At 36.8% G+C, this 26,342-nt stretch overlaps 1 protein-coding gene across 2 annotated transcripts in view; it reads right to left on the bottom strand.

Annotated features, from left to right (window-relative positions):
• LOC131754360 (zinc finger protein 474-like) overlaps positions 1-25,824 on the bottom strand; it is a 71,521-nt gene extending 45,697 nt beyond the window's left edge. The window contains exon 1 of one of the 2 annotated variants that reach the window (XM_067033372.1): positions 25,681-25,824. The gene's annotated coding sequence lies outside the window, so the exon portion shown is untranslated. The remainder of the gene's footprint in view (positions 1-25,680) is intronic. The other variant, XM_059059874.2, reaches the window with a different exon arrangement.
• Positions 25,825-26,342: the final 518 nt, after the last annotated feature.

Below are 26,342 nucleotides of genomic sequence, written 5' to 3'. Positions count from 1 at the left end.
CTACTGGGAACTGGAGGTGGTAGGGCTTGGGAAAGACAAGAGCAGTGTTTGAAAGGTAAAAAATGGAAACACTTTCAGAAAAGCCATTTTGCCTGAGGCATGACTTCTAGGGAATCTGGGTGTCCATACTGACATTCCCAGGCTGATTTCGAATAGCTAATGAAAAGTTTCCCCTTTCTTGTCTCTCCTTCATTGTGAAGAATTTTAAACCAAGATATAAGTTCTTTCACTTTCATTCCATCTAATTGTCAGGTGTAGACATAATAGTCTATGGTGTTAGGAAAGCTAGGAAAACCAAAAATGGAAGAAATGCACTCTTTATGCTTCTAAGTAGAGCCTTCTGCAAGGTCATTTTATGTTAAGGCTCATAATATCACCCTATGAAAGCTATTATTAGACTGAGCCTGTAATTTTCACTCTATACTGAGTATCCAAATCACAGACTACTCAAAAGTCATAAATGCCACACAGGTATGACTGTGTAATTGTAATATTGACATTTGGAGTGATGGAGAACTGGTTATGGAAACCACAAGGATAGTTGCATTAGAGACCTATAATGTACAGAAATTCAAAGGATAGACAAAAAACTGGGAGAGTCAGCCATTGAATAACAAACAAATCTACATGCCATATTTTCTGACGTCTGGGACAGTTTGATTCCAATAAAATAACTCTATTCCAATAGCTCTTTTTCAAGACTTTAAAGAAATGTTTCATAAGCCAGACCTGGCTCATAGATATGCCCCTTTAGGCCTGCATAGAGTTAAAAATGTTTGAATTAGTTGCCATTATTTTAAAATTGAGAGATGTTACACAAAATTGGGATTTTTGGTTTCTTTTGAAAAATTGGAAGATCAGGCCTAAAGCCCATCTTCCAACATGGCAACATTGAACATAAGCTGGGATACTGAGTAAGGGCTGAACCTATAAATCGGACAGCCAATCTGCACTCTTGCAAAGTTTCTCATCAGCCCCTTGTTCAATTCAAAAGTCATGCTTGATTCTCAAACTCAATTGAGTTTGTGACCTTTTGTGATTCTAGCTTTAAAATGCCCTTTTCTTCCGTTTTTCTCCTCAGTTAAATATTTGAAAATCACTATAAGGAACACTTGCCCTCAGAAAACTGAGAACCTAGTTGAAGTCTTTTCTATGGGAGATAACTACTAAAAACATGACGTACTTATTGGTAAAAATTCAGAAGGGAAACTTCCTAATGAAAGTTGAGTCAGGATGAAACACTTGGTTCAAGGAAGGAGGGAAATATCCAAGGCAAAAAAGAAAAGAACCAGTGACCTGAGAAAGAATTTTCATACATTATTAAAGGGTCATAGGAAATGATGAACCTAATTTCAGAAAGAAAAAAAAAAAATCAAGCAGCCTGTGTTTAGATCAGCCACAGGAGAGATGATAGAAGGATTAAAAAAAAAAAAAAAAGGAAGAAAGAAAAGAAAAAGAAAAACACAAACAGGCAAGAAATGTGTTTTGGAAACCATCTGAACTTTTCGGAAGCATTCCCATAATTATTTAGTTATCCACTGATATAATAAGAGCTACTCTTCTGCTTTAGTCACTGGCCCTTGATTTACCATTAAATGATTTCCCAGATGAAGAATGTTGGATAGCTTAAGTTATTACATTTAGAAAGAACCAGTCAATAAAAAGAACCATAAATAAGCTATTAATAATATAGACTATTGTTACATTTCCAAGATTTGGGCTGGAAATACTTCCTAAGAGATTTATGCTTCCTTGCAAGGATTATAGAATTCAGTGAACTTTTTCTTTTTGCCAAGCTGACCATTTTCTCAAGTATGATCTATGTTAGTTTAAACTGAAAATGTATAAGAACTGCACAGTACAGTAATTCCTTCTCATAAAGAATGAGATATCCAATATCCATTAAGTGTCTAAATTTGATGTATTATGATAAAAAATAATGGGGGAAAAACTACAGGTACCTTTGTTTCAGTATTAAATTTTAAAAAGAATTACAAATAGATTCATTGTTTACCAGTTCCCATTATGTGATATGCTTGTACAGAGTTCCCACCATCTTCACACTCTTGATTTACTGTCTCAGACAGCTAACTCAGTGCAATATCTTTGGCAAAGACTTCCAAGCCACAGAGTATTATCAGAAGTGCAGTTACTAGACTAGTGCCTCCAGGTTGAAACAAACACAATGAAGAATATAGCTGCCCTTGATGGGATCTTCTTGGCCAAGATAGATTGGCATAAGACAGATGGGCCTCACTGTATTCTGAAGGAACCTTTTTTAACCACATCACCCACTTGTCCTACAAGAGCCTCAAAGTTGTGCCTTAGCTCTACTCACCTCCAGGAGGTTGGTGCCTTCCAAAGCCTGGTTAACACTTAAACTGACCTTTGTTAATAGGTCAGTTTAAACCCCCTTTGTTAATAATGCTCTTTCTACCAAAGCTGATTCTGAGGAAAGTCCCCAAGAAGAAAGTCAAAACTAGGGTGGAGCCCACAAGGCAAGGCTGGGTTTCTGCTGTGTGTAAATGAATATGCCTCTTACTTCCTGTCTTCTCCGGTGGTGACCCTGGAGTCTTGGTCGTTTGAGTATGCCCACCATCTCAGGGCTGTTTCTGAACAGGGCCTTTCTGTTGCTCTTCTCCCCACATCTCTCATCCTCCTATGTAAATAAGTCATTAAAAAGCTATTGTCGGGCTTCCCTGGTGGCGCAGTGGTTGAGAGTCCGCCTGCCGATGCAGGGGACACGGGTTCGTGCCCCAGTCCGGGAAGATCCCACATGCCGTGGAGCGTCTGGGCCCGTGAGCCATGGCCGCTGAGCCTGCGCGTCCAGAGCCTGTGCTCCGCAACGGGAGAGGCCACAACAGTGAGAGGCCCAGGTACCCCCCCCCGCCAAAAAAAAAAAAAAGCTATTGTCATTCATTCAACATCTCTGAAATTTGTGAACGAGGAACTCTTTCACAGGCCAGATGGTTTGAACTTGTCAATGGTTAGAATCCTCCACTACAACCTCTCACTGCTCAAGAAATCTTACAAAGGGTATACCCTGCTGGAGAAAACCACTAAAAGGAGTCTCTTGGTGTCTAGGAGAAAACTTGTTCATTCTCCAGGTCCCCAGAGCCCAGGCCAAACATAAAATGTGGTGACGGCTCTTTATTTGCAAACTTTCTTAGTTTGTAGTTTAAATTTTTTGTTGTTTAAAGTTTACTGGAAACCTCCTTCCACCCCATGCCCAATAAGTGTCAAATAGCAAGGAAGTCAGTGAGAGTATCAACTGCTTTGTTCTCTTTTCCTTTAATAAACAAAAGGAAGATCTGTGTGTATTTTAAGTCACACCTAGGATCGGAAAGATTAGGAGTATTTGACTGGAAGAATTCAATTTAAAATCAATTCTGTGAATGCTGTTTTTTACTGTTTCTTGTGTTTTCAGCAAGCTTTTTTCTCCCACTGCCTGTGCTCTCTTTCTCTTTGTTTCATTGTTCCCATTGTCTGTCTGTCTCCACTTTAAGTCTAGAAGGACAACCCAACATATTAAGGACAAGGTGCCATCTGCAAGGGAGTGAAGAATGCGGCATCCTGTGGTTGACCTCACTGTTAATTTGCTCTGAAGACACAGACCAGCTTACCACTAGAAAAGTGTGTCTTACATTTCATCTCCATTATATTCTGGAGAAAGCAGGATGAGAAGTGACGGGCCCAATCTAATCACATGAGTTCTCAAAAGTAGAGAACCTTTCCGCCATCTAGTGAAAGAGATGGGACAACTGAAGGAAAAAGTGATTCAAGTAGCCATTGCTGAATTTAAAAGAAGTGGAGGGAAGAGGCTGTGTGCAAGCAATGTGGGTGGCTCCAGAAGCTGGGAAGGACAAGGAAACAAACACAGGGTCTTCAAAAAGGGACACAGTCTGCTGACACCTTGATTTTACCCCAGGATACCCATGTTGGACTTCTGACTTATAGAATGATAAGATAATGGATTGGGGTTCTTTTAAGCTGCTTATTTTATGGTATTTTGCTAAGGCAGTAATAGAAGACTAAAACACCCCAAAAGAAAGAGATCAGCATTGTGAATGGAGCCTTCTGCAAAAATGTTGCTCAACTAGTTTTGGCCCCGCTGTGACCCAGAATCTAAATAGTCAGCTCAGGGTCACCCAGCTCTAGTCTCCATTGGAAACCCCACCAGGGTGACTCAGTCCCAGGGGCCTTGCTAAGAAGCCCCAGTCAGCCCTCTACAATGAGAATTATAATTCAATTTACTTTATAGTAATGAAAACATAAATATTCACATAACATTATAGAATGGGTTCCAGTATCTCTCTCTAGCTCTTGTGAGAATCCTCAACCAGTGTGACTGAAGAAATAATCTTTCAGATTTTGCATTCTCTTCTGTGTGGTCTATGTGTCTTTCCTGTACACACTTCGAGCTTGCTCTCCCGTGTCCTCTTTGACTGTATTCTTTGTTTCTGTATCTGCATATTTACAACTGGTAGAGTCTTTATTAACTATTATCTTCAGAAACTTGACTTTAATATACTCTGCTCTTGGTTAACTGACTATATTTCTTGTCAAAGTGCTGTATGCATAATATTTTCCTCCTCTCCTTTTGACTCTGTCCTTAGGACCTCAGTCAGCCTTCTCTAACAATTGGAGGTGGATGTTTAAACCCTTCCTGGGTGGAAAAGGTTACTTCCAGTTTCGAGTCTGAGCTGAAAACACATTTCCATTTTGTAGAGTCATTTCCTATTTAGAATTGTAGGAATCAGAATATGCCACTTTGACATAAGGATTACTTTGAACAAATGGGAAGGCAGATGGGTGAGATTATAGGTATATATATGAATGTATGTGTATGAGTGTGAGCATATGTATATGTGAGTGTGGAGATGGTGAGTGGATAGGTGTGGATATGTACATGACTGTGAGTGGATGGGTGTGATATGAGTGTATGGATAGAGGTGTGGATTGTTTAGATGTGGTATGTGTATGGATATAAGTGAATGTGTATATGTACTTGGGTATCAGTGATTGGGGGGTGTGAATAGGTGTGAGTGGAAGAGTGTGAGTATGTATGTATATGGGTGTGTGGGTGTGAGTGTGTAGATGGATATGAGTATGTAATTGGATGGGTATATATGAGTTTGTAGATGGATGTGAGCGTTTTTTTTTTTTCGGTACGCGGGCCTCTCACCATTGTTGTGGCCTCTCCCGTTGCGGAGCACAGGCTCTGGACGCACAGGCTCAGCGGCCATGGCTCACAGGCCCAGCTGCTCTGCGGCATGTGGGATCCTCCCAGACTGGGGCACGAACCTGTGTCCCCTGTATTGGCAGGCGGACTCTCAACCACTGTGCCACCAGGGAAGCCCTGATGTGAGTGGTTTTGTGTGTGTGTGCATGTGTGTAGATGGGCAGTAAGGTGGGTAGTGGGTAAAGTGAGAAAGGGAAAAGAATGGTGAATAACTTATATAAGTAATTGGGAAGGTATACTGGGAACAAATTATGAAAAGCCTTATAACTAATCTCAAGAATTTTGATTTCCCTATAGGAAATGGGGAACTTTTATAGAGTTTCTTATATATAACATACAACTGAAAAAAGATCATGAGTGAGGAAATCTGGAGAACATCAACATTTAACATTTAAAGACTACGCAAAGGAAGTTCTTTGGTTTCCTAAAAGGATCCATTGCAGAGTTTACTCTGCAAGTAAACTTTTAGTAGGAAAATAGATCCCTTTGATTTATTAAATGCAATTTGTACCTAACTTCTTGAGACTATGTATACTACACAGAGCCAGACTTGTATGCGCCTTCCAATTCTGAAATTCTGTTTAATGTTGCTTCAGGCAGTTAGCTCCATGTCCCATCTTATGTTACTAGTAGCTGACATATGTCTAAACATTTTTGCTAAAAATCTTGACAAATTCTTCTGGACTAGAAAGTGAACTTCTGCTGTAGAATTTTGCTGCATTTAGACAGAGCTTCAAGAATGAAAGAGTTTATTTACAACAGCATCTTCCCTTTGGATGCTAAATCAATTCCAATGTCTCTTTCTGTGTGTCATGGGCTCAGGTCATTAAAATCTTAATCAAGATTTCACTAACACATCTGGGAAATAGAGTCCAAGTTCAAGCAAGCTCTCAAATACATTGCTACAGTCTAATTTGCTAAGTAAAAGCAGAAAAAGTAGCTTACACCAAGAATATAGTAATACTCTGTTAATCTCCACTTTAAAGTACTTTTGCAATAAACTCAGGTCTATTTTAAACACTTGCTCCAAAATGTCTATCAGCTACAGACTCTTGGGATATGTAACCTCTCTGTGCCTCAGTTTCACCTTATGTTTGGTAGGATAATAAGACCTTGCAGAGTTATTATGAGGATTAAAAGTAAGATAAAATGCTTAGCACACTCTCTGGTAGGTGGTAACTATGATATCATAATTGTTATTATATGATTCTAATAGATCTTCTGCCCCATATTTTCATAAATAATCCTGCAGGCTGAAAAATGTAATTAGAAGACTAACTATAGATTTTTAAAATTATTCTTCCTTTTAAAAAATATTCTGATGAATTCCAAAATTTTCATTCTGTAGCTAATTCAAATAACATTTTATTCATATTTCATTAAAAGACAATCTGACCTGTAGTCCTGAAAAGGAAAAAAAATACTGAAAAGTTATGGGAAATATGAGCACATTTTCTAAAATTATCAGATCAAAGCAGTATGAAATATTATAATTATGGTGCTTGTCATACTCAGCCCCTGCTAAGGAAATCTGCCCCAACCCCTCACTGGATAGGTGGCCCTCGGTGGTCATGTTCTATAGCATATTATTCAACTCCTGATCCCCAATCCAAGCTGATTGTGTCAGAACTTGGGCATTGGACAAGGGCTATCCATCATAGGCTCACCAGTAGTCTATGACATGGCTGGACATGAACAGATGAACTGGTTCAATCACAATTCCTCTCTTGGAAAAGATAACAGCAATGGTTGCTAAAGCAGAAAGGACACTGAGAAAGAGTTCTGAAGCTGAAGAACAGCAACATGAAACATAACAACAAATAAATTATGCCTAAGAAGAAGACAGACTATGTAGAAGAGCTAAATATTTCTCCAAAGAAGACATACACAGATGGCCAAAAGGCACATGAAAAGATGATCAACATCACAAATTATTAGAGGAATGCAAATCAAAACTACAATGAGGTATCACCTCACACAAATAAGAATGGCCATCATCAAAAAGAGCACAAATAATAAATGCTAAAGAGGGTGTGGAGAAAAAGGAACCCTTCTACACCATTGGTGGGAATGTATATTGGTGCAGCCACTGTGGAGAACAGTATGGAGGTTCTCTAAAAAAATAAAAATAGAGTTACCATAGAATCCTTCAATATCACTCCTGAGCATATACCCGGAGAAAACTCTAATTTGAAAAGATATGTGTACCCCAGTGATCACAGCAGCATTATTTACAATAGCCAGACATGGAAGCAACCTAAATGTCCACAGACAGATGAATGGATAAAGAAGATGTGGTATATATATACAATGGAATATTACTCAGCCATAAAAAGAAACAAAATTGGGTCATTTGTAGAGACGTGGATAGACCTAGAGAGTGTCATACAGAGTGAAGTACGTCAGAAAGAGAAAAGCTAATAGTGTATAATAATGCATATATGTGGAATCTAGAAAAATGGTACAAATGATTTTATTTGCAAAGCAGAAACAGAGGCAAAGACGTAGAGAACAATTGTATGGATACCAAGGGGGAAAGAGCTGGGGTGGGAGGAATTGGGAGACTGGGATTGACACATATACATTATTGATACTATGTATAAAACAGGCAACTGATGGGAACATACTGTATAGCACAGGGAACTCTACCTAATGCACTGTGGTAACCTAAACAGGAGGGAAGTCAAAAAGGGAGGGGATATCTCTATGTGTATGGCTGATTCATTTTGTTGTGCAGTGGAGGCTAACACAACATTGTAAAGCAACCATACTCCAATAAAAATTAATAAAAAATAAAATTAAATTAAATTTAAAAGGAGACGTGGAATATATATACAATGGAATATTACTCAGCCATAAAGAGAATGAAATAAGGCCATTTGCAGCAACATGGATGGATCTAGAGATTATCATACTAAGTGAAGTAAGTCAGACAAAGACAAATATCATATGATATCACTTGCATGTGGATTCTACAAAAAAATGATACAAATGAACTTATTTACAAAACAGAAATAGACCCACAGACATAGAAAACAAACTTATGGTTACCAAAGGGGAAAGCTGGGGAGGGAGATGGTGGATAAATTAGGAGTTTGGGATTAACAGATATAAACTACTCTATATAAAATAGATAAACAATAAGGACCTACTGCATAGAACAGAGAACTATATTCAATATCTTGTAATAACCTAATGGAAAAGTATCTGAAAAGGAATATATATACTTGTGTGTGTATATATATATATATATATATATGTGTGTGTGTGTGTGTGTGTGTGTGTATACACACACACACACACACACACACATAAATCACCTTGCTGTACACCTGAAACTAATACAACATTGTAAATCAACTACACTTCAATTTTTTAAAATTAAAAAAAAGAAGATAGAAAAGGAGATGGAGTGACTGTGGGTGAAACAGGGTAGAGCATGGGAACAGGCCAATGTTGGAACATTCAGGTGAGCAACCATGAGGGGCTGTCACTGCTGCCTGGGTGCAGAAGACATACAATGTTCTTTAGTCTTTATACCTTGCACTATTTCTAGAGAATATCTGCACTCCTGGAGATTTGTGATAATTCTATTAGAGAATGGAAGAAGCTTGTCACAATGTTCCAAATAAGAAATGAGAAATTATATTCAGATGTTACTAATGTCTGTAATGTCAAATATAAAAGAGGAAGTGAGCCACCTCACAGGTGGAAAAGCAGTGACCGGGTCAGGCTGGCAGAGTTTGATTGTGGATAGGGGTCTTTCTTCACCTCTTCTAAAAAGGGAAGCAGGGTGGGGTCTCTAGTTCTACTCAGGCTTTTCAAACAATTCAAGAAAGAGACCTAATAAGTATAGAGCTGAAAAGCCAATGGGGATAATACCTGATTATTAACACTGAAAAATCATCAGAAATAAACAGAACTTGGTTGAAAATTCCTTTGATTTCCCTCTAGAATTCTGAAGCTTTTATAAAAATTACCTATTTTGGCATTTGGCCTGGAGAACAGAGCCCACTCAACTCTTTGGCTAGGAATTCCCCTGGAACAGGTAGTTCTTGAGCTTCCTGAGGCCTGGCTGTTTGATTCCCCTGTGTTTCCATGCACATGTATCCTTATAATAAATGCCCTAAGTACACTTGAGTCCACAAAGAAGGCCTGGCTGGAGCTGGATTTATTTAATAACTCATTCAGCCCAGAATGCTGCCTCTGGCAGTAGAGCCTGGAACAGATATTTTGGACATAATTTTTGAGTTCCCATTACCACGACCACCATTAGAGATACTTCCAAATAATCCAACCCTTCCATCTATGAGTTAATAGGCTATTACAGTACGTTTACTTCACGTATGTATCTGTTAGGATTGTGTGTCACTACAAATAAAAAGAATCCTACTCTAGTCACTTAAAGAAACAGAGGCATATCTTTTTATCAAAGTAAGAAGTCTTTTTTGAAAAAAAGCAATCAGATTCTCAATAATACCAATGCTTCAGTGATGGTCTTGGCCATTCCTTCATGGATGCAACTACTGTACTATTAGTATGGCATTATTTGAACTATGTGATTCTACTATCTTCATATAGGACAGACGGACCAATCCTACGGTCTAGCAGAGCTCTTTTTCTTTGTAGTTTTTCTCTAAAGGTTTGTGGTTATCCTAGCCTCCAGGCGAACTTTTCAGAGAATGCCATCCGCCAAGGTCCATGGGACACCAACAAAAGTCACTGCGAGCATCCTCTTCCTTTCATTCTCCTCCTTTACCTTTCCTGTCCTTTTAGGCCCAGAAGTCCCATCTGCAAAGGCTACTCCACTAAAAGACATATATGGCAATTAACTCCTAAGGTGACTGAAAAGTCTTTTCCTTCCTCTCTATCTTGAGAATTATTTCATTATTCTGGATCCCAGGGTGGGAGGGTACAGATGAGATACATTTAGTAAATCTGCATTTACTTTCAGTGGGCTTTATAAATTTCTTGTTTTCACTTTTTCTGTTCACTGTTCTTTTCTCACAGTTGTCTTCTGAGGCTTCCATTTAAGTGTTGTAACTATATGTTCATAGTTTTTCTAGTTTTCTGATTTTTTGCATACCAGAATCTTATAATACCACAATTATATGGGAGAAATAGAATAAGCTGAACTATCTTAAGATATTATGAAATCACTATTTGAAAATGTATAGATTTTAAATCTGTCTTGTAAATATCATATGGAAGGATGACACAATTTTAGGTTACAAATTTTTATCTCTCTTGATTAATTATAAAATTCCAGTTACAAAATTAAGATTGAAATAGATTCAGTTACACTATATGGTATTAAATTGTTGGTGAATCACAACCTAACCTATTTTATTTAGTCACACAATGGATAGTGTCCATTTCAGTAATTACAGCTAGAACAGTGTTCCTGTGCTACTTATCAGTAAGCATTTCCTGAGAGTCTCTGTTGAAAAGTTTATTTGGAAACTTCTTGTTACCCATAACCACCCGAATAGTTAAAATAATTAAACTCCACTTGACATGGTATTTGACATAGGAAGTAGGCTAATTGAAGAGGAAAATGTGATTTTAATTTTTGTTAATTGAAATGTTATGTGTTTCATATATAATATGGTTCACTTGGAACTGAACAGACAAAGCAATCCAAGATTTATCTTATTTTAAGATTGCACAATCTTTTGGTATTTTTGAGAGAAAATGCCTGGAAGTGATTCAAATAATATGAAAACTAATTACTACACATTTCTGATTTTTTTAACATCTTTATTGGAGTATAATTGCTTTACAATGGTGTGTTAGTTTCTGCTTTACAACAAAGTGAATCAGTTATACATATACATATGTTCCCATATCTCTTCCCTCTTGTGTCTCCCTCCCTCCCACCCTCCCTATCTCACCCCTCTAGGTGGTCACAAAGCACCTAGCTGATCTCCCTGTGCCATGCGGCTGCTTTCCACTAGCTATCCACCCTACGTTTGGTAGTGTATATATGTCCACACCACTCTCTCACTTCGTCACAGCTTACCCTTCCCCCTCCCCATATCCTCAAGTCCATGCTCTAGTAGGTCTGTGTTTTATTCCCGTCCTACCCCTAGTCTCTTCATGACAATTTTTTCTTAGATTCCATATATATGTGTTAGCATACGGTATTTGTTTTTCTCCTTCTGACTTACTTCACTCTGTATGACAGACTCCAGGTCCATTCACCTCACTACAAATAACTCAGTTTCATTTCTTTTTATGGCTGAGTAATATTCCATTGTATATATGTGCCACATCTTCTTTATCCATTCGTCTGTCAATGGACACATAGGTTGCTTCCATATCCTGGCTATTGTAAATAGAGCTGCAATAAACATTTTGGTACATGACTCTTTTTGAATTATGGTTTTCTCAGGGTATATGCCCAGTAGTGGGATTGCTGGGTCATATGGTAGTTCTATTTGTAGTTTTTTAAGGAACCTCCATACTGTTCTGCATAGTGGCTGTGTCACTTTACATTCCCACCAGCAGTACAAGAGTGTTCCCTTTTCTCCACACCCTCTCCAGCATTTATTGTTTCTAGATTTTTTGATGATGGCCATTCTGACCGGTGTGAGATGATATCTCATTGTAGTTTTGATTTGCATTTCTCTAATGATTAGTGATGTTGAGCATCCTTTCATGTGTTTGTTGGCAATCTGTATATCTTCTTTGGAGAAATGTCTATTAGGTCTTCTGCCCATTTTTGGATTGGGTTTTTGTTTCTCTGTTATTGAGCTGCATGAGTTGCTTATAATTTTTGGAGATTAATCCTTTGTCAGTTGCTTCATTTGCAACTATTTTCTCCCATTCTGAGGGTTGTCTTTCGGTCTTGTTTATGGTATCCTTTGCTGCGCAAAAGCTTTTAAGTTTCATTAGGTCCCATTTTATTTTTGTTTTGATTTCCATTTCTCTAGGAGGTGGGTCAAAAAGGATCTTGCTGTGCTTTATGTCAGAGTGTTCTGCCTATGTTTTCCTCTATATACACTTGGTGAGAGGCTGGAATCTTATTAGTTATGTTTATTATCACTTTGGTGAGCACTCTGCTTCCAGTTGTGCACCCCCCCCACACACACACACATATCTCTATACATTTCTGTCTATATTCCTTCTAGGTCAAGAGAACAAACTGATAATCATTGTCAAAATCTTCATTTGGCAGTGAATCCATGCCAGGATTCAAGTCCATTTAGCATGTATTTGGTAATGATATGCTGGATTGTAACTAGGTCAGATGGTACTAATAAGAACAATTGTTGGCTAAACATTGAATTCTGAGACTTTCTCCAACCGTGTATTTCTTCTATCTCCAATCCTGAATACTTTTCACTGTGTTCTTTGTTCATTTCACAGTAATTTTACTAAAATAAACTTTGACCACATCTTTTGACTTGGGAGAAGTCATACTGATAGTGAAGGCAGGTGAGATGATCATGAGGATACCTTCCTTTGCCCCAGGTCTCCAACTAAGTTCTTGATCTTCTTGTGGGCTTGCATGGGAGATGTGGGGTTGGGAGAGGAGAGCAAGAGAAAAGGTAAAAGGGACTAGTAGACATTCTAAAAAAATGTATAATTTTTATCCCTGTATAAGTGCATTTTAATTATTTCACAGAAAAGTAAACATTTTATTTTTCACTAGTCATCTTCTTATATTTTCTTTCTGCTCACGTTCTCCTATCCTGTCTTTTTTGCTTTTTGCATCTTAATGCCTCTCCTTTCCCTATTCTTTCACACCTGTCTCCATTCTTCCAGTGATGTTGGAAAACTTCTTGTGATGTTTTGCCTGCCCTCCTAAGCTTACTGCCACGCAGGTGAATGGGTGTGCCTCGCCATCCACATGCTGTTTCATGCATAGTGGGTGAATAACAACTCCCACTGCCTAATCTTTCTTTTTTCAGAGCAGTCATATGCACCTACTTAGGTTATAAAACAAATCCTATACCTCCTCTGATTAAATGTTCTGTGGTTGTTGCACTATTCTCAAAATAAAATCCAAACTCTTGAACCTCAGGAACCTGGTGTGCCCCTAAGCCTCTGCTTTGGTCTCCCTTTACTCTCTCCCACCTGTACTGTGTTTCATCCGTGTTCACCTTTTGGTTCCTCAAATAAACCAAACTCGTTCTCACTCGGGGTAGGTTAGGGGAGAGACTGAAAAGGAGCTTTGCACATGCTCTTGCCACTGCCTAGAATCTTCCCCGTCTTTGCATAGCTTTCTCATTTCATTTTCCAGATCTCTGTTAAAATATCATTGACTCAGGGCTTCCCTGGTGGTGCAGTGGTTGAGAGTCCGCCTGCCGATGCAGGGAATGCGGGTTCGTGCCCCGGTCCGGGAGGATCCCACATGCCGCGGAGCGGCTGGGCCCGTGAGCCATGGCCGCTGGGCCTGCGCGTCCGGAGCCTGTGCTCCGCAGCGGGAGAGGCCGCAACAGTGAGAGGCCCGCATACCACAAAAAAAAAAAAAAAAAAAAAAATCATTGACTCAAACAGACAGACCCTTCCTGACTACTCTTTCTCAAGTAATTCCTTTGTTTCTTCCTAAAACGCACACTCACAGAAATACACACACACATAGACACACATGCAACATACAGAAACTTGTGCACACATGCACACACATGAACATACACATGCACACATGTACCACTGCCACCACCACTATCACAGTTATGTGCACAGTTATGACAAGGCTGTTTAGTTTCTTCACAGTTCTTATAGCATGTTTTTACCTTGGTTGTTTGTATACTTGTGTAGTATTCTTTTCCTTCACTTGGATGTAATCTCCATGAACATTAGGGCTCATTTGCTCTCTACATAGTTAGATGCCCAGCACCTAGTCCAATGCCAGGCACGTTGTAGGCATTGACAAAATATGTTGAATGTTGAATGAGCTGAGTAAGATTAGCTTAATTTTAACCTAAATTTTTAAACAAGAATCAAGCTCATTAATTAAATAGATGAATAAAAACAGAAAAGGACTTTTGGAAAGAAAGAATTAAAAGCTAGTTTTGTGGTATTTTCTAAAGTCTTAGGAATATCTGACCATCTAACCCTTGTTTAATATTCCTAACAATATTAACTCAAGGGATTAGTATCTGCAGCAATGTCTTTTTGGATCCACCTTCTAGAGTAATGAAAATTTAAAAAAAAATAAACAAATGGGACCTAATTAAATTAAAAGCTTTTGCACAGCAAACGAAATAATAAACAAAATGAAAAGACAACCAACAGAATGGGAGAAAATATTTGCAAACAAAGTGACTGTAAGGGTTTAATATGCAAAATATACAAACAGCTCATGCAGCTCAATATAAAAAAAAACAAACAACCCAATCAAAAAATGGGGAGAAGATCTAAATAGACATTTCTCCAAAGAAGACATACGATGGCCAAAAAACACATGAAAAGATGCTTAACATCACTAATTATCAGAGAAATGCAAATCAAAACTACAATGAGGGACCACCTCACCCTGGTCAGAATGGCCATCATCAAATAGTCTACAAACAATAAATGCTGGAGAGGGTGTGGAGAAAAGGGACCCCACCTACACCACTGGTGGGAATGTAAACTGGTACAACCACTATAGAGAACAGTATGCAGGTTCCTTATAAAACTAAAAATAGAGTTACCATATGATACAGCAATCCCAACCCTGGGCACACATCTGGAGAAAACCATGCTTTGAAAAGACACGTGCACTCCAATGTTCATAGCAGCACTATTTACAATAGTCAAGACATGCAAGCAACCTAAATGACTATTGACAGATGAATGGATAAAGCAAAAGTGGTACATATATACAATGGAATATTACTCAGACATAAAAAAGAATGAAACAATGCCATTTGCAGCAACATGGATGGACCTAGAGATTATCATACTAAGTGAAGTATGTCAGGCAGAGAAAGACAAATATATCACTCATATGTGGAATCTAATTTTAAAACATGATACAAATGCATTTATTTATAAAACAGAAACAGATTAACAGATTTCAAAAACAAAGTCACGGTTACCAAAGGGGAAATACTGGGGTAGGGTGAGGAACAAACTAGGAGCTTGGGATTAACATATACACCAACTATATATAAAATAGATAGCCAACAAGGACCTACTGTATAGCACAGGGAACTCTACTCAATATTCTGTAATAACCTATATGGGTAAAGAATTTGAAAAAGAATGAATATATGGGGCATCCCTGGTGGTGCATTGTTTGAGAATCCGCCTGCCGATGCAGGGGACACGGGTTCGTGCTCTGGTCCAGGAAGATCCCACATGCCGCAGAGCAGCTAGGCTCGTGAGCTATCGCTGCTGAGCCTGTGCTCCACAACGGGAGAGGCCACAACAGTGAGAGGCCCGTGTACCACACACACACAAGAAAGAATGAATATATGTATATGTATAACTGAATCATTTTGCTGTACACTTGAAACTAACACAACATTGTAAATAAACTATATTCCAATAATTTTTAAAAAAGGGATTATCATTCTAGATTTAGAAGCATAACTATAGTCAGTCACTCATATCTGTGGGTTTTGCATCTGCAGAATCAACCAACATCAGATTGAAAATATTTTTTAAATGTCCAGAAAGTTAAAAAAGAAAACCAACTTGAATTTGCCATACACTGGGAACTATTTACATATTATTTACATTGTATTTACAACTATTTACATAGCATTTACTTTGTATTAGGTATTACAAGTAATCTAGAGAGGATTTAAAAGTATACTGGAGGATGTGCATGCGTCATATGCAAATATTACACCATTTTGTATAAGGGTCTTGAGTATCCATGAATTTTGGTTCCCACAGGAGGTTCTGGATCCAAACACCCAAGGATACTGAAGGAAGACTGTCTATTTACCAAATCTAAGAGAAAAGAGAATCCAGTCATTGGCTTGGACCAAGCCCTGTACCTTATGGTAAAGACTGCTCATCAAGTAATGAGCAACGAGCATCTATGGCATAGAGCTCCCCCCAAGAACAGAGCTAGACAAGCACACCAGAGATAGCCTTATGATTAGATAGACACATGTATCGGGTGCTGTATGACTAGGTAGAAAACTGAAAGAAAAACACAGAGTTAGGCTTTCCTGAGCTGAGCTTATTCATACATTGTCTTTCTTGACCACATGCATTCTGAATGCATATTACTTTCAAAGTTTAATTCTCCTTTGAAGTCATATTTCTTCTGAAAAGAGCCCCCCAAAATTACCGGGCACTCCAAGGAAGAACAGGCCACAGTTCTTTAAATGTCAGTGTATAATTTTTGAAGACATCTTATCAGAATTCCTTGAAGATTAGAACAAGTGTTGACAAACTAGGGCTCACTGGTCAAACATGGCTAGCCGTCCACCTCTTTTTGTAAATCAGGTTTTACTGGAACAGAGCCATGCTTGCTCATTTATGTATTTGTCTTGACTGCTTTTGCCTATGAGGGCTAAATTACTTACTACGTGGCAATTTATAGGAAAAGTTTCCTAATCCCTGAATTAGAGCATACATATGAGACTCCATTTTATTTTAATAGTGGAACATCCAATTATTAATCAATGTGAATCTACAAAATGCACTTAGTGCAACCAGAATCCTACTAAATTTTGTTTGCAGAGAACTTCATTAGCGTCCTCTTAGAGGCTTCTCTGAAATAAATGTTTGGTTACACTGCACTGTGGAAATTCTATTCGCAGTTTGCCGTCACTATTGAACTGTTAGCAACTTGTCTCCTTTATATTTTCCTCTCCTGTTGCCCCCAACACTGTGTGTGCCTCCTGCTGTACTTGTATACTGTAATATTTAGAAAAGCTTTCTCTATGTTTTTAAGACTCCATGGGAATCTCCACTGCTGACTCAGGAAGGGTGCTCTGGAATCATTCACATTCTTCACCACTCACAACTTATTTCTTGAATTGCATATACTCGTGAAAATGTTTCATTCACCAGAGAGTTTGGGGAAATTACTTAAAATAATAATATTGATCAGGAAACCTACACAAGCCTCTTAGATAGACTCATCCACCAGAGGGCAGACAGCAGAAGCAAGAAGAACTACAATCCTGAAGCCTGTGGATGAAAAACCACATTCACAGAAAGATAGGCAAGATGAAAAGGCAGAGGGCTATGTACGAGATGAAGGAACAAGATAAAACCCCAGAAAAACAACTAAATGAAGTGGAGATAGGCAACCTTCCAGAAAAAGAATTCAGAATAATGATAGTGAAGATGATCCAGGACCTAGGAAAAAGAATGGAGGCAAAGATCGAGAAGATGCAAGAAATGTTTAACAAAGACCTAGAAGAATTAAAGAGCAAACAAACAGAGATGAACAATACAATAACTGAAATGAAAACAACACTAGAAGGAATCAATAGCAGAATAACTGAGGCAGAAGAACGGATAAGTAAACCTGGAAGACAGAATGGTGGAATTCACTGCTGCAGAACAGAATAAAGAAAAAAGAATGAAAAGAAATGAAGACAGCCTAAGACACCTCTGGGACAACATTAAATGCAACAACATTTGCATTATAGGGGTCCCAGAAGGAGAAGAGAGAGAGAAATGACCCAAGAAAATATTTGAAGAGATTATAGTCAAAAACGTCCCTAACATGGGAAAGAAAATAGCCACCCAAGCCCAGGAAGCACAGAGTCCCTTACAGGATAAACCCAAGGAGAAACACGTCAAGACACATAGTAATCAAATTGGCGAAAATTAAAGACAAAGAAAAATTATTCAAAGCAGCAAGGGAAAAATGACATATAAAAATGACATATAAGGGAACTCCCACAAGGTTAACAACTGATTTCTCAGCAGAAACTCTACAAGCCAGAAGGGAGTGGCATGATATACTTTAAGTGATGAAAGGGAAGAACCTACAACCAAGATTACTCTACCCAGCAAGGATCGCATTCAGATTCAAAGGAGAAATCAAAAGCTTTACAGACAAGCAAAAGCTAAGAGAATTCAGCGCCACCAAACTAGCTCTACAACAAATGCTAAAAGAAATGTCCTAACTGGGAAACACAAGAAAAGAAAAGGACCTACAGAAACAAAAACAAAACAATTAAGAAAATGGTCATAGGAACATACCTTAAATGGGAATGGATTAAATGTTCCAACCAGAAGACACAGGCTTGCTAAATGGATACAAAAACAAGACCAATATATATATGCTGTCTACAAGAGACCCACTTCAGACCTAGGGACACATACAGACTAAAACAGAGGGGATGGAAAAAGATACTCCATGCAAATGGAAATCAAAAGAAAGCTGGAGTAGCAATACTCATATCCGATAAAATAGACTTTAAAATAAAAAAAGTTACAAGAGACAAGGAAGGACACTACATAATGATCAAGGGATCAATCCAAGAAGAAGACATAACAATTATAAATATATATGCACCCAACATAGGAGCACCTTGATACATAAGGCAACTACTAACAGCTATAAAAGAGCAAATTGACAGTAACACAATAATAGTGGGGGACTTTAACACCTCACTTACAGCAATTGACAGATCATCCAAAATGAAAATAAGTAAGGAAACAGAAGCTTTAAATGACACAATAGACCAGATAGATTTAATTAATATTTATAGGACATTCCATCCAAAACCAGCAGATTATACTTTCTTCTCAAGTGCGCATGGAACATTCTCCAGGATAGATCACATCTTGGGTCACAAATCAAGCCTCAGTAAATTTAAGAAAATTCAAATCATATCAAGCATCTTTTCTGACAACAACACTATGAGATTAGAAATTAATTACAGAGAAAAAAACGTAAAAAACACAAACACATGTAGGGTAAACAATATGTTACTAAATAACCAAGAGATCACTGAAGAAATCAAAGAGGAAATAAAAAAATATCTAGAGACAGATGACAATGAAAACACAATGATCCAAAACCTAAGGGATGTAGCAAAAGCAGTCCTAAGCGGGAAGTTTATAGCTATACAAGCCTACCTCAAGAAACAATAAAAATCTCAAATAAACAATCTAACCTTACACCTAAAAGAACTAGAGAAAGAAGAAAAAAACAAAACCCAAAGTTAGAAGAAGGAAAGAAATCATAAAGATCAGAGCAGAAATAAATGAAATAGAAACAAAGAAAACAATAGCAAAGATCAGTAAAACTAAAAGCTGGTTCTTTGAAAATATAAACAAAATTGATAAACCATTAGCCAGACTCAACAAGAAAAAAAGGGAGAGGACTCAAATCAATAAAATTAGAAATGAAAAAGGAGAAGTTAAAACACACACCACAGAAATACAAAGCATCTTAAGAGACTATTACAAGCAACTCTACGACAATAAAATGGACAACCTGGAAGAAATGGAAAAATTCTTAGAAAGGTATAAACTTCCAAGGCTGAACCAGGAAGAAATAGAAAATATGAACAGACCAATCACAAGTAATGGAATTGAAATTGTGATTAAAAATCTTCCAACAAACAAAAGTCCACGACCAGATGGGTTCACAGGTGAATTCTTTGAAACATTTAGAGAAGAGCTAACACCCATCCCTCTCAAACTCTTCCAAAAAATTGCAGAGGAAGGAACACTCCCAAACTCATGCTATGAGGCCACCATCACCCTGATACCAAAACCAAAGATACTACAAAAAAAGAAAATTACAGACCAATATCACTGATGAATACAGATGCAAAAATCCTCAACAAAATACTAGCAAACAGAATCCAACAACACATTAAAAGGATCATACAGCATGATCAAGTGGGATTTATCCCAGGGATGCAACAATTCTTCAATATACACAAATCAGTCAATGTGATACACCATGTTAACAAATTGAAGAACAAAAACCATATGATCATCTCAATAGATGCAGAAAAATCTTTTGACAAAATTCAACACCCACTTATGATAAAAACTCTCCAGAAAGTATGCATAGAGGGAACCTACCTCAACATAATAAAGGCCATATATGACAAACCCACAGCAAACATCATTTTCAATGGCGAAAAACTGAAAGCATTTCCTCTAAGATCAGGAACAAGACAACGATGTTCAATCTTGCCACTGTTATTCAACATAGTTTTGGAAGTCCGAGGCATGGTAATCAGAGAAGAAAAAGAAATACAAGGAATATGAATTGGAAATGAAGAAGTAAAACTGTCACTGTTTGCAGATGACATGATACTATACATAGAGAACCCTAAAAATGCCACCAGAAAACTACTAGAGCTAATCAATGAAGTTGGTAAAGTTGCAGGATACAAAATTAATGGACAGAAATCTCTTGCATTCCTATACACTAATGATGAAAAATCTGAAAGAGAAATTAAGGAAACACTTCCATTTACCATTAAAACAAAAAGAATAAAATACCTAGGTATAAACCTACCTAGGGAGACAAAATACCTGTATGCAGAAAACTATAAGACACTGATGAAAGAAATTAAAGATGATAAAAACAGATGGCGAGATATACCATGTTCTTGAGTTGGAAGAATCAATATTGTGAAAATGACTATATTACCCAAAGCAATCTACAGATACAATGCAATCCCTATCAAATTACCTATGGCATTTTTTACAGAACTAGAACAAAAAATCTTAAAATTTGTATGGAGACACAAAAGACCCTGAATAGCCAAAGCAGTCTTGAGGGAAAAAAATGGAGCAGGAGGAATCAAACTCCCTGACTTCAGACTATACTACAAGGCCACAGTAATCAATACAATATGGTACTGTCAGAAAAACAGAAACAGATCAATGGATCAAGATAGAAAGCCCAGAGATAAACCCATGCACCTATGGTCAACTAATCTATGACAAAGGATGCAAGGATATACAATGGAGAAAAGACAGTCTGTTCAATAAGTGGTGCTGGGAAAACTGGACAGCTACATGTAAAAGAATGAAATTAGAACACTCCCTAATACAACACACAACAATAAACTCAAAATGGATTCGAGATCTAAATGTAAGACTGGACACTATAAAACTCTTAGAGGAAAACATAGGAAGAACACTCTATGACATAAATCACAGCAAGATCCTTTTTGACCCAGCTCCTAGAGTAATGGAAATAAAAACAAAAATAAACAAATGGGACCTAATGAAACTTCAAAGCTTTTGCACAGCAAAGGAAACCATAAACAAGACGAATAGACAACCCTCAGAATGGGAGAAAATATTTACAAATGAATCAACAGACAAAGGGTTAACCACCAAAATATGTAAACAACTCATGCAGCTCAATATTAAAGAAACAAACAACCCAATCCAAAAATGGGCAGAGACGTAAATAGACATTTCTCCAAAGAAGATATACAGATGGCCAAAAAGCACAAGAAAAGCTGCTCAACATCACTAATTATTACAGAAATGAAAATTAAAACTACAATGAGGTATCACCTCACACCAGTTAGAATGGGCATCATCAGAAAATCTACAAACAACAAATGCTGGAGAGGGTGGGGAGAAAAGGGAACCCTCTTGCACTGTTGGTGGGAATGTAAATTGATACAGCCACTATGGAGAACAGTATGGAGGTTCCTTAAAAAACTAAAAATAGAATTACCATATGCTTCAGCAATCCCACTACTGGACATATACCCAGAGAAAACCATAATTCAAAAAGACACATGCATCCCAATGTTCATTGCAGCACTATTTACAATAGCTAGGCCATGGAAGCAACCAAAATGACCAGCCACAGACAAATGGATAAAGAAGTTGTGGTACATATATACAATGGAATATTACTCAGCCATAAAAAGGAACGAAATTGGGTCATTTATTGAGATGTGGATGTATCTAGAGACTGTCATACAGAGTGAAGTAAGTCAAAAAGAGAAAAACAAATATCGTATATTAACACATGTGTGTGGAACCTAGAAAAAAGGTACAGATGAACTGGTTTGCAGGGCAGAAGTTGAGATACAGATGTAGAGAACAAACGTATGGACACAAAGTGGGGAAAACGATGGGGTGTGGGGATGGTGGTGTGATGAATTGGGTGATTGGAATTGACATGTATACACTGATGTGTATAAAATTGATGACTAATAAGAACCTGCTGTATAAAAAAATAAATAAAATAAAATTCAAAAATTTAAAAATATATATTAGAATAAAATAATATTCATTTAAATTATATAGATCCAGAAAAGAAACAGGCATATTAAGGTCCAGTTTGTGAACAAAGTTCTCTTAGAAATAATATATAGGATTCAATTTCTAAAACAAGTTGGAAAATGCAACTGACAGAAATGATAGCTTACATTCTCAGGCTCAAAAGAAATGGATATTTATGACAGTGATAGCAACCTTGGAAAGACTGAGGAAATGTTTTTCCTTATTAAACATTTTAGTGCTGATAATTTTCTGTCAATTCATAGGAATGACAGAAATTCATTCCAATTCATAGGAAACTTTTAATCTGATGCTTATTTTATCAGGCATAGGGTTTCTTTTCTCTGTAATTGTGAGACATACACTGTTAAACAGGCAATAGAGTAGAGATTATAAGTATTGTTTCCTTACAGAAATTATGAACAAAGAAATATTTTCCTCCCACTTTCCTTGTCTAGAACAGTGTCTGGAATACAGTAGACAATAAATTATTGAATGAATGAAAATTAAGTTCAAGCTACATTCTTTGTAAATGGGTTTGAAAAATGCATCCCTTTTACTGGGATTATCATTCTTGATTAAATTTATAACTGTATAGTTTTGGCTTTTGCTTATTATAGAATTGTTTAAAATCAGATTACTGCCTAGGTAAAGATTTGGACAACATATAAGACAGAATGACCAACCTGATTCAAACTCTTGTGCATGGTTCCACTGGCAAGCAGTCATGGAAGGACTCAACTTGTATATCTGTTTTGAATATTTATTTCATTACATGCAAGCCAAGATGAGCTGGCTTATTAAAAATTAACGATGCCAATAAAGACAAATAAATAGATTAATGCAGCGGAATAGAGTCCAGAAATATGGCTGATTCACATATGTGATCAATTCTTTTTTGACAAAGATGCCAAGACAATTCAATAGAGTGAGGAAAATCTTTTAAACAAATGATGGTGGAACCACTGGATTCATGTAGCGGAAAAATGAATATCAACCATCTACTGTCACCAAACACAAAAATTAACTCAAGGTGGACCATAGAACTACATATAAAAATTAAAACTATAAAGCTTCTAGAAGAAAGTATAGGAAAATACTTTACGACCTCAATATTTTCAAAGATTTCTTAGACAAAACACAAAAAGCACTAAACCTAAAAGAAAAATAATTAAAAATCGTACTTCATATAAATTAGAAACTTCTACTCTTAAAAAATACCATTAAGAAAATTAAAAGATAAGCCACAGATTGGGAAGAAATGTTTTCAATACATATATTTGACACATATATGGCAAGCAAACCAATATGGGTTGCCTAATTCAGGCAAAAGCTTTGAATAGATTATTCACAACAGAAAATGTATAAAATATCAATAAGCTCATGAAACAATAGTATATATCATTACTTTTTGTTCGTCAGGAAAATGAAAATTAAAACCACAGAGATACCACTGTACACACACTAGGATGGCTAAAATTTAAAAAATTGCCAATATCAAGTGTTAGGATGTGAAAAAACCAAAACTCCCATATATGCTTGGTGGGCATGTGAAACATCACAACCACTCTGGAGAACCATCTGGCAATTTCTCATAAAGTTAAATATATACCTACCTAATGACATGGACATTCTGTCCCTAAATATCCTAGAGAAATGAAAATATATGTCCACAAATAGAATATAAAACAAATGTTCATAACAACTCTTAACAGTGAAAAACTGGAAACAACATAAATACACATTAACAGGTAAATGGATAAACCAATTATGGTGCATTCATACAACAGAATATTACTCCACAATAAAAATGAACAAATTACACACAATGATATAGATCTCTTTCAAACATATTATACTGAATAAAAGAAATCATATGCAAAAGAGAATATACTGAATTATTTCATTTATATGAAATTCTAAACATGCAAAGCTAATCTGACAGAAAGTAGATCAGTGATTACTTGGTGGGTAGGTGGGTGGAGAATGAAATACAAAGTTAATGGACATATTCTTATATTTTATCATTGGTGGTAAAATGGATGTAATCACTTGTCAAAACTCATCAGACTGTGCCCTTAAAATGGGTGCATTTTATTGTATGTGAATCATGTATCAATAAAGATGATATAAAAAGAAAAACACATTTAAAACGGGCAAGAAATATGAATAGATACTTAACAAAGAAGAGATGCAAATCTCCAACAAGCTTGTGTAAAAATGCTTAACTTCATTAGTCATGAAGGAAATGCAAATTATAACCACGGTGACATATCATTTCATGCTCCTTATAAAGTTAAACATATGTCTACCCTATCATCCATCAGTTTTAGTCCTAGGTCTGAACCCAAGATAAATGAAAACATATGTCCACCAAAAGACTTGTGCAAGAATGTTTAGATCAGCTTTAATTATAGGAGACCCAAACTGGAAACAAACCAAATATCAATCAATAGGAAAATAGATAAACAGATGTGGAATAATTCTATACTGCATTAATACTCACCTGTAAAAGGAATTGAACTACTTATATACACAGCAACCAGAACAATCTCAGAAATATTCTGCTGAGCCAATGAAGTCAGATACAAGAATACATACTGTATGATTCTACTCATATAGAATTCATGAACAGCCAAATTATTCTCTAGTAATAGAAATCAGAACAGTGGTTGCCTATGGAGGGGAGACTGACTGGAAGGGATGTGAGGAAACTTTCTGAGTGATAGAAATGTCCTATGTCTTGATTAAGGTGATGGTTTACATGGTTGTATATATATATATCAAATTCATTGTTTTTTTAGGAACTTGAATTTAAACTTAAGATCAGTTACATTTCACTCCATGTGAATTTTATCTCAATTAAAAAAAAACTACCAAGTCAACTGAGTAACTATAGCCTTTATCACCCCTTTTCTTCCATGGATAATCTGGCTTATAAACATATAATTCTGAATTTATGTTAAAAATATATTTTATCAACTTTTCTTAAGAAAATTTTAAAAATCATCCCTTTAAATGGAATTTGATTCTTTTAGCCATTAAAACATTTAATCCATAGCTCAATTATTGTCAGAATAATCCAATAAAGTAAAACGATATTTGTTCATTTGTTTAGTAGTAGTTGAGGGTTTTTTTTAACTTAAGAACTGGTTACTTTTCTTTGGATTCCTTTTCTTTAGCAAGGAAATATTACTACATAGTGGTAAGAAGGAAGTGGAAGAGATCAAGATTATTATTGCTAGTTGAAAGGTAAAATTTGAGACAGACAACCAAGAAAGAACACCTTCTGGGAAACTCACCTTGTAACAGTTGTTCTTCATCTTTCTATTTTGGCTTTTGTCATGGCCTGCTGAACCCCTCAGTGAGGGAGTTGGCGGAAACAGGAGCCGAATAGCTGGGAGCTCCACGGTTCACATCCCCTCTTGCAAGAGTTCATGTAGTATGTGAGGCTGGCTGCCTGGAACAGGAACCCCAGCCTTTGTTGCCAGGATGTATCCTGGCAACCTGTCAACAAAAGGGACAGGATTGAGTTCTATAGTAACAGATTGGAAAACTCCAAAACAAGGGGTGAAGAAACTCAGAAACAGACAGACAGTAAAATAGGTATGGATCTCAACTTACTTTGAAGTTGACTCTGGGAGTTTTACCAGTGGACTAAATATCACAGAAAGGGAGGCAGATTAATTTAAGTCACAAGGCTCTTCTTGGCAATGGAATGGGGTGGAAACACTTTTTTTTTTCCTAAGGAAGAAAAAAAATTACTGATTGTCATTGAGTTTTTCTAGGGTCTTTAAAAAGTATCATCTATATAGGAGAGCTTGGCCTCTTCTAAAAGAGGGAGATGGATATTCTCCATGGTTCTCAAAGTGTGCGTTGGTCCAAAATATAATGAAATGCAAGACGCAGAATATAATTGGTTTATTTTCTAATGTGTCTTAAAACATAGAAAACATTTTTAAAA

This window comes from Kogia breviceps, chromosome 4 (genome assembly GCF_026419965.1).
Source record: "Kogia breviceps isolate mKogBre1 chromosome 4, mKogBre1 haplotype 1, whole genome shotgun sequence".
Classification (NCBI taxonomy): Eukaryota; Metazoa; Chordata; class Mammalia; order Artiodactyla; family Physeteridae; genus Kogia; species Kogia breviceps.
Note: the sequence above shows the minus strand (reverse complement) of the source record. Positions and strands in the feature narration are given on the sequence as shown.